The 9,998-nt window shown below is 40.4% G+C and overlaps 1 long non-coding RNA gene across 1 annotated transcript; it reads left to right on the plus strand.

The window, feature by feature from the left end:
* Window positions 1-264: 264 nt before the first annotated feature.
* LOC147961361 (uncharacterized) lies at window positions 265-5,015 on the plus strand. Its single transcript, XR_015611299.1, has 5 exons — window positions 265-561; window positions 668-782; window positions 2,095-3,551; window positions 3,665-4,052; window positions 4,456-5,015. It is a non-coding gene; the product is annotated as an uncharacterized LOC147961361 (long non-coding RNA).
* Window positions 5,016-9,998: the final 4,983 nt, after the last annotated feature.

Below are 9,998 nucleotides of genomic sequence, written 5' to 3' on the forward strand. Positions count from 1 at the left end.
AAAAATAGTCCCTTGAATCCAAGCACCCTCTATAACAAACGCATGGGACACGTCCCAAAACAAGGAAAGGTTCACGTAAAAAACAAGAAGGAAATCATGTGAAAAGAAAACAAGGAAATCCTCCGCGTAATCCTTACGTGAAAAGAAAACAAGGAAAGACTCCATCTATTGCCATAAAATTAGGAAGGAAAGCCTCCGCCTCCATCTTTTTAAAAAGGAAGTCTCCTATCCCACGCGTACTCAAGTCCTCCCCCAATTGGTCTCCCTATGTTTCCCTCAGGAAAAACATGTTAGCGTAATTTCCTCCAAGATTTGACGTACGCGAGGGGTCTTCTTGGTCAATTGCCTCCAATTCAATCAGCCAGGTGCATGCTGCAGAAGTCGCATGTGCCTATAGCATCTCTGGCGCACCATATAGGTATGCGACTCCATGGCTCCGTAGCACGCAGCAGCAATGGCCCAAGTTTGCACCATCATGTCAGATTTGGGCGGCCATCCTTCGTGGTGTTGGCTGAAACTCTTCGCTCAACTTCAAAACAAGTTTTAGTTATTTGATCTAAGGTAAGAAACGTGATATTTTCATTCCGGTCGGATTCGTCTGCAGATTCAATCTCGAGAACTTTAGATCATAAACTCATTTAGGGACGACTGCGGAATTGAATTATAGGGGTGTTGGTCGTCCAAGACTGATTTGATTCAGATTGTTGGTTTGACGCAATAATCAAAATTATTTATATACGTGTCATTCTTCAACACAAGGCTGGGGTGAATATATTCTGCAGGTATGTGCGTACATCCCTCCTCCACTGTCTTGGTAGCAGGTGTAAAGTGTAGATAACTGTCCTCCACGTTGGGCATCAACATATTAGGATGCCATAACGTCCAAAAGTATTTTGTGTGGTGTGATTAGATCATAGTTGTCGTCTCTGGCTATGGCCGATGTGGCAGAAACAAACCCTGCTAATCTGCGTACTCTGTGTGGTAAGCTCAAGTATAGTTGTCTCTTACAAATACTCATTGTTAATCTCCCTTTCCCCTCTCTGAAATCAAAAAAAAAATGTTCTTACTGAGAATAGTAGATCCCAATATGAGATATTATTTAGTCCGTGTTTATCTTTGGCCGGCCGGCAAGCCGCTTGCTCACAACAGTCGAATACCAGATCCGTGTATTGTCTACTCCATGGCATCTTTAATCCTGTGTGTGGCGTCTCATCAGTTGGCTCAACATGCTCAAGAATCCTTATTCATATCTCCTAGAATAATTTTTGAAAAATTTGTTTCGGATGTAGATTTTCCACTCTTGCAATGATCGTATCAAGATACAACTATTTCGCTTAGTTACTTATGTATGCAGTATGCCTGGGTAGTAAATAAAAAACATAAATTTCTTTACACGCATTATTTTCAAAGTAGTAGGCACGTGAGTAATTATTAAATTGAGGTATTATCTTCTCAAATCTGCTACACATTAGTTATTTTGATGAGAAGATGATGCAAAAATCGATGCTAAACTATGTGCATACCCTCTAAAGTTGCAGTGTTGTTTTCTAGAGTTGGTGATATGTTCCTTCTATATGAATTGAGAAAGGAAGAGAGGAGAATTTACTATGGCAGAATGTTCGTTCTTTTATTAGGGAAAAGCAAGTTTGAGAAGCCAGCTGCCTAACTTCCGATCTATTAGATTAGATGGAAAAATTGCAACATGGGACACTCAGCCATGCAGCGATTAATAGTTTTCCTTTGGATTACCCTTTCCTGCGGGCTTTTGATTTGAGGTAAAAAAAAGTCGCATTGCTTCGGTCTACAGGTGACTGCTTTCATTGTTTAATCCATCAGGCACTTCCATGGGTTAATATATCAGGCGTATATGCAAAATTCATCTATAGAATATGATCTTTCCATAAATCATTGGTTTACCGCTTATGAATTCAGTTGGTTTGATTTCATTAGGAGTATTACTTCGCAGCAACTCTTTGTGTAGTCCTCCTAGACATTGGCCTCCGATCCATGATCTAAGTATATTATTTAATGTAATTAAATTCTTCTCACAGTATGAAATATTGATATCCCTTAGAATCTACGTGACTTTTGTAGGGCGTACGGCAGGGAATCGGCTTTTGTCATGGCATACTGCCCGAGCTTGCAAGAGGAGGTGGAGCAGCAAGACGAGGATGACGCAGGATGTATTCACACTCTTCCATGTGGTCAGGCCGTGAACATTCATGCTGAAGTCCTGTGTTAAATCTAACATATGTTCTCTGTACTTTTTCTATGTTAATCTCATTTACACTCCAGGGTAAAAACAAGATCTTATATGCACAACTATTACAATAATAATAGGCCAGTATAAGGATAAAAAGTATCCTTCTATTTCAAAGAAAATGAATGTTTATTTGAGATATTAACTTCCCGTGAGGTGTGATGCAAGGAAGCATGATGAAATCAACATTACAAATATGTATTTTTAAGTTTCGGCTAGAAACATGCATATTTGCATCTCGAAGATGGTGTATTGTTTGTATATCATCACTCATTTAAGATCACAACTCCATGCATGATCAATGAAATTGAAATTTGTAAAGCTCCATTTTCATGTCTACGTCTTTTAATTCTTATATGTCTTGCTTTGATATTTTATATAGGCTTGGCCTAACAATTTTCGTAAATATGGCTCCGTTTACCTTCTATTGGTCTATGGGGAACATCATACGCCTATAGTCATAGAAACAAACATCAAATTCTATCTATTGAGGTTAGTTGTGTCATTTGTCTACTTTAATTTTATGGTGAACTATTTGCTGATATTCCAAAAATTGAACTTCCACGTGAAAAAATCCATGGAAAATTGGAGTGTGAAACCACATCAATAAAAATAATAATTATGGGTCATATTTGATGATTACTATTTTCATGATTACAAAGTGTATCTACGAGAATATACGATAGTGATAAAAATGTAGACAAATATCTAGCCCGTGCAGGTGCACGGGTTAATGACTAGTGAGTTTAATCTCTATCTAATCTCGCATCACGGTTATTGATAACAGTTAAAATAAAAATATAAAAATGTTTGAAAAGGCACCTATGCTTTCACGTACGGGAGGAGGAATAGGCACAGGAAAAAAAGTGGCTTCTTGGTATAGAAGGAATATACAAATCCAATCTCGCTAACAGAAAGAAAAAATGAATCCAGTTGCCTGGTGGCCAGGGGCTCCTCTCCTTCCTCAAGCCTCTCCCGTTCATGGTGACTTCTTTTGATCTGGCGAGCCTCGCGTGTTATTCTCTCCTTCCGTGTGCCCCTAATCTTGCTGTTTCTCTTTCTTCCCAATAGCAACCAGGCGAGCTACATGTTGTACGATTTAAACGCTGACATGAAGATAATCAGTAGGCGTCGGTCACCCCATGCTATGCTTCAGATCGGTTCCTCACCTAAACACTACCATCATTATGGGAAAACACTGATGTGATCTCCTTTCTGGGAAAAGAGAAAAAGTCAACCACGCACGGCAAGTAAAATCCACCGGGTAATGCCGATCTCTAATCTGTCCAAGGTTCGTGGATTTCTTAAACTTTGCTATCGTTTCGAGACTTCTACTCATATATTCATCTATTTTCAAATTCTATGTAATATAAATTTAATATTTTGGAAGATCTTTTTTGGCAGATTCTAGATCGCCATCTCTCTGGAGCATGTATTGCATGGCCTAGCAGCAACAGCTCATCGTCATCTCTCATATCTCAACCTGGAAGCATGTATGGATGTGTGGCAGCGGCATGCGGGACGCAGGTTTTGAAACAGTCACCATCACATGTTCAAGTGATGGATGCGTGTCTCAAGCCCTCCAACTACCATCAGAATCTCTTTAACAAGCATAACAACGTGGTTAGGTCTCACGAAATCAGGTGACCTGAAAATAACTGCTTGTATCAGTGGAAGGCATGTGACATCTTGCCAAGATAAACTGTCAACTACCGAGCAAAGGAAGTTTTCTGGAAATTCATAGGGTGGCCAGTGGACTGCTACCTTAATTTTTTCCCTCTCGAGTTCTAATGTACGTATGCATTCTCTATTCTTAGAGATACATTGTTCTCAACTTGCAAGCTAAATGCGCTTTGAAATTGACTGAAAATACTTTGAATTAGAATTCTATGTGCTAAAAAATTGCTAAATTTCTTCAGTAGTTTTAGTTTTTTCTACATCAGTAATAGAATACCATCATTGTTTTAGTTATGTTCTTTGTAAGTTTACCAGTGGTTTAGATGATAATTGAGAACAGTCTCAATGGTAGAAATTGAATCACCATTTGTACTATTTAGGATACAAGATTTTGAACATAACAATTTATTTTCTTTTCAGTATAGGCTGCTCGCCCATATAAGTTTCTTTGATTCAGTTAATTATTTCTCTGCTGCTACACTTATATATTAGGCTTCAGATTTTCTAGATTTCTGCAGGTTATCGGAGAAGTTATTTCACCCATTCATCTAATTACAACTTCGCAAGTTTACAAAAAACAATGTCGAGACAAATTGTCGAGTGCCGAGCAAAGGGAGTTTTGCAGGTTGTCGGACAACTTATTTCATCCATTCATCTAATCACAACTTCGCATTCACAGAAAACATTGAGTCCCTTACAATCAGTTTGCCCCGAGGTCAGATGTTGTTGTGATGTCTCAGGTAAATGAATGGATTCCCTAAAACATTGTGCGAATGAACTATATTGATTGCTAAGTGTATCCCGGAACTTCAAAAGCAAGAATTTGGCTGAACTGAGATTAATCTGAAGTGAAAAGAGAGATAAACACAGCTGCACAGCTGTGCTGCAACCTTTCCAAGTCTTCGATTAATTGAGACTATGGATAGATATCCCTATCGTCCTGTAATTCATGCTGTCAATATGGTATATATCTCTTCACAGTTCCACTGTGTCCTCTCCAAGTGTTTTATTAATTGAGACTATGGATTACGTGGCCAGTAGCTACTACACGGTCGATACTGCGCTTTGGGCTGAATGTGCAACCATACCCTAACATTTATGTGTATTCTCATATTTGCTTCTTTTGTGGGCTTTCTACGTCCTAGCGCAGGAGCGGTACGACCATAACATGTTGCCAAGCTTTGCGCCCTACTACCTTAGTCACTGTTGCTGCTTATCATATCAACCGCACCAAGCCTCTATAGCTACCAGATACTCTACGACCTTTTTAATGGCGTTGTCCCGACTAGCAATAGTTCAGTGACATGACCATCCAATCATCCAGTGACTGGATTTCTTCAAGATTTTCATTTGATGAAAAGCCTCCTCAGTGGTCGAGTTATCTTTGCCACATTGGTGCCATCATGTGTGATTAGCAACGATGGAGAGTACCCTATCTAGCCGACAATATCCTGTGACTAACTTTTTTGGCAAAGGTGTTTACAAGATTTTTACCTGAGATGAATACGACGATATGCTTGAGTATTGTGCATGCTTTCTATGCATGGTATTGGTTGAATTGTTAATTTTGGAGCCAACTAGATTAGTGTCAAGCGATAGTGTATGCTCTCAGTCATGCAAGTCAAAAAACTCATCTTCTGAATTACATCTTCTGATATATTATATTTGTGTCTATGGGAATGCAATTAATTGTAAATTTTGTACGTGGGTAATGAGTACCTTGTGTGATAGAACTTATTTATCCATCACTATTTTCCTTTAGCAGAACTATATTTTCCTGTAGTGTTGTGTTACATGGCTAATGTTTCTAATATCTAAGATGTCTCCAATGTCTTGGTTCTTGGCTCCATGGAACCTTTTCTGCAGCCAAGGCATTATTTGGTTTAACTTGCAACCGTATAGCTCTAAAGAAATAAAATTGACATAATGTTTCACTCTGATCATATAATGGTTGATTATGTTTTTCAGTGGAATCAACCGTCAACATGTAAATCATCTTTTAGTTACCGTACTATTTAAAAAAATAGGTGCATTACTTTGTATTATTAACCTTCTATTGGAAATCAACTTCTGCATGTCTGATAGATACTGATGTTTTGTTATCAGCGTTTATAAATTATTCATTTTGCAACTATACGTGTTGAATTGTATATTTTGGCATATATCTTTTACTCTTTGCTTATTGACTAAAGAACTACCAAACTTATCAGCTTTTAGTCGTTATAAGATTAAGGAACTCATTAATTAACTATTTAGTTGTTTTCATTTTTGAAACACCATGGCATATTTATAATATATTGGATGACAAATGGTCATATATCAACTCTGTACTTACATATGTGGGACAAGTACAAGGAAGGCTAATTAATTGTCACGGAGCGTCTTTCATATACTATACATGATATTTTTTGTAAGTCAAATACACTATCTATTGATAAATTGAAGACGTTTCGAAAATAGCTCAGTTACAACATTTCACTTTTATCTTTAAGGTTTATATCATAGGGTAAAAAGTCACAACAACACTAAGATATTGTGCAACTCTTTTCTATGAATATTTTATGATAACGAATGAAGAAAATATAACATATGCCTATATATTAATATAGTCAAAACTGGAGAAGTTTGTTCGCAAACTTTTCCGGACCACACCATCCATTTACAGCCACAAGCTGCACAAAATACTACGATTCCACATTCAAAATTACAAAAGTGCATTAGCATACATGTGACAAATATTTTAGGGAAAAAACAATTCTCCAAATGTTTTTTGTTAAAACATATTTTGAGATATTTACATGTATGAGATGTCACATCGCTATGTTTAAGACAATAATTAGTGTATTTGGCAGCTCTACATCCTCCATGAATAACAAAAACAAATATATGTTCAAGGAAATAACAATGCGTTCCTCACATGACTGTATCTAGCCTTGCCAACCTATATGATGTGGCACACACAGGAAATAACAGTGTGTAAGGAAATAACAGTATATGAAATCCCCTGTTTTTAACCTATATGATTGAGCACACATCCAAGCAAAATCACAAATCAATGTATGGTCATAACATAGACAACAAGACAAAATGAAATAACTAGCCCGTGCGAATGCACGGGTTGACGACTAGTAGTAATAATTTTTGCTTACCAATTTCCACTTACCAAGAGTGCTTCACTCCCCGGCAACGGTACCAGAAAAGAGCCTTGATGACCCACAAGTATAGGGTATCAATCGTAGCCCTTTCGATACGTAAGAGTGTCGAACCCAACGAGGAGCACAAGGAAATGACAAGTGGTTTTCAGCAAGGTAATGTCTGCAAGCACTGAAATTGTAAGTAACGAGTAGTTTGATAGCATGATAATTTGTAACGAGCAAGTAACGATAATAATAACAAAAGTGCAGCAAGGTAGCCCAATCTTTTTGAGGCAAAGGACAGGCCAAAACAGTCTCTTACGATAATCGAAGTGTTCTTGAGAGTACACGGGAATTTCATCTAGTCACTTTCATCATGTTGGTTTGATTTGTGTTCGCTACTTTTGTAATTTGATATGTGGGTGGACCGGTTCTTAGGTGTTGTCCTTACTTGAACAAACCTCTTACTTATGATTAACCCCCTCGCAAGCATCCGCAACTACGAGAAAAGTATTAAGAATAAATTCTAACCATAGCATTAAACTTCTGGATCCAATCGGTCCTTTACGGAATAGCGCATAAGCTAGGGTTTAAGATTTTGTCACTCTCGCAACCCATCATCTAATAACTACTGCACAATGCATTCCCTTTTGCCCAACTATGGTGAAGTGTCATGTAGTCGACGTTCACATGACACCACTTAGGGAATCACAACACGCATACCATCAAAATATCGAACACATATAAATTCACATGATTACTTCCAACAAGATTTCTCCCGTGACCTCAAGAACAAAAGTAACTACTCACAAATGATAATCATGCTCAAGATTAGAGGGGTATTAAATAGCATATTGGATCTGAACATATAACCTTTCACCAAATAAACCATATAGTAATCAACTACAAGATGTAATCAACACTACTAGTCACCCACAAGTACCAATTTATAGTTCCGGTACAAAGATTGAACACAAGAGATAAACTAGGGTTTGAGAGGAGATGGTGTTGTTGAATATGTTGATGGAGATTGCCCTCACCAAGATGGGAGAGTTGTTGGTGATGATGACGACGATGAATTCCCCCTCCAGGAGGGAAGTTCCCACGACATAATCTCTCAGCCGAAGAGCAAAAGTGCTCCTAACCAAGTTCCACCTCGAGACGGTGGCGCTTCGTCCCGAAAGTCATGTCCTTATTTTCTCTCTATCAAAATGACTTATATACCAGAAGATGGGCACCGGAGGTGGGCTAGGCGGAGCATAACCCACCAAGGCCCGTGTCTTGTGCTCACCAGGTGGCCCCCCTCCGGTAGTTATTTGCTCCTGTATTTCTTATTTGTTCCATAAAAATTTCTTGTGAAGTTTCAGCTCATTTGGAGTTGTGCAGAATAGGTAGCCTGGCGTAGCTTTTTCTGGTCCAGATTTCCAACTGCCAAAATTCTCCCTCTTTGTGTGAACCTTGCATATTATCAGAGAAAATGCATTAGAATTACTCCAAAAAGCAGTATTATGCATAAAAACATTATAAAGAACAGTAGGTAAACGCGATGCAAAATGGACATATCAAATGACCATCGACACCAGCCATCTCTTGGACAACACAAGGACAATGTAAAGGTTCTCCAACAGCAACACCTCCAAAAAGGGAATGATGCTCATAGGCCATGTCATCAGATCCAACCACTGAAGGCCGGTGGTGGAGTGTGACGAGCAAACAAGGGGGGGGGGGGGGGGGCATTCTCAAACTCAAAGTAAAATGTGCCCCAAAACACATGCATCTCACTATCTCATAACAAACATTGCTTTCTCCCAGTTACTTGCAGTTTTCCTCCTGTCTCCTTCAAGTTTCGGCAATTGACAGGCAGCAATGGTGTGCATCAAGTAGAAGCAGAGCCTGTTTCAATCCTTAGATTCGTGTTGCGCCTCTGCCATTTTTGCTGAGAGACTCCGCCGAGAGAGTTGATTCATCTAATCGATCAGCCCATGCCAAGTTCACGTGCATGTGTATATATGTGTGACAGTGCTTGTTATAATGCAATTTGTATTACTAGGAGGTCAAAGTTACCATATATATATAATGTACATGAGGATCCCAGAAGTTAAGAACACGCTGAAGACGCCGTAGGACACAACGTTACAGAGAGACTAGCACCAAGCACCGAGCGACGATACATGTGCGAGACGGGATTAATATAGGGAACACTGACAGAAGTCAGCGGGCTGCGACATAGATGCAGGGACGGAAACCTCATATCCATTGTTTACTGTATTTTTTTATCTATCTATTTTTTACACTCAGAAACAACTGTGGAATCGACCCAAAATAGTGGAATCAAAGGCCGAACGAAGTATTAGCGCTCATGCGCGAGGCAGATAGCCAGCAGGCTGACTTCAAAAGCAGGAGCGGAGACCAGGGAGCTCGATCCATTGGACGAGAACGGCACTACCTCGATCGAGGGCAGCCGAATCACGAGCGGGTCCCGATCTGGGCATGCAAGGGCGGTCGGGTGTCCGGAGGACGCCCACGACTGGAGCCGGCGGCAGGGTGTGGAGAGGGCACCCTCGCCTAGAGACAGCGGCGGCCGCGGCGGGAGGTGGGCGGGGCGGTCTCAGCCAGAAGTGGAGGCGTGGCGGCCGCGGCCGGAGGTGGAGGCGGCGACCTCGGCGAAAAGTGGAGGCGCGGCGGCCATGGTAGGAGGTGGAGGTGGCGACCTCGGCGGGAAGTGGGCACGGCGGCCTCGGCGAGAGGTGGCGGCGCAGCAGATGTGGCAGGAGGTGAAGGCGGCAACCTCGGCGTGAGGTGGGAGGTGGAGTTGCGGACCTGGAGCAGATCGGTGAGAGAGCCGCCAGATCGGGCCGGCCTGGAGCAGAGGAAAACATCAACCACCGGCATAAAAAGTGACGGTAGTGTGCGAGGTTGGATCAGGA

Source organism: Triticum urartu, chromosome 7A (genome assembly GCF_056163025.1).
Source record: "Triticum urartu cultivar PI428250 chromosome 7A, HENAU_Tu73, whole genome shotgun sequence".
Taxonomy (NCBI): Eukaryota; Viridiplantae; Streptophyta; class Magnoliopsida; order Poales; family Poaceae; genus Triticum; species Triticum urartu.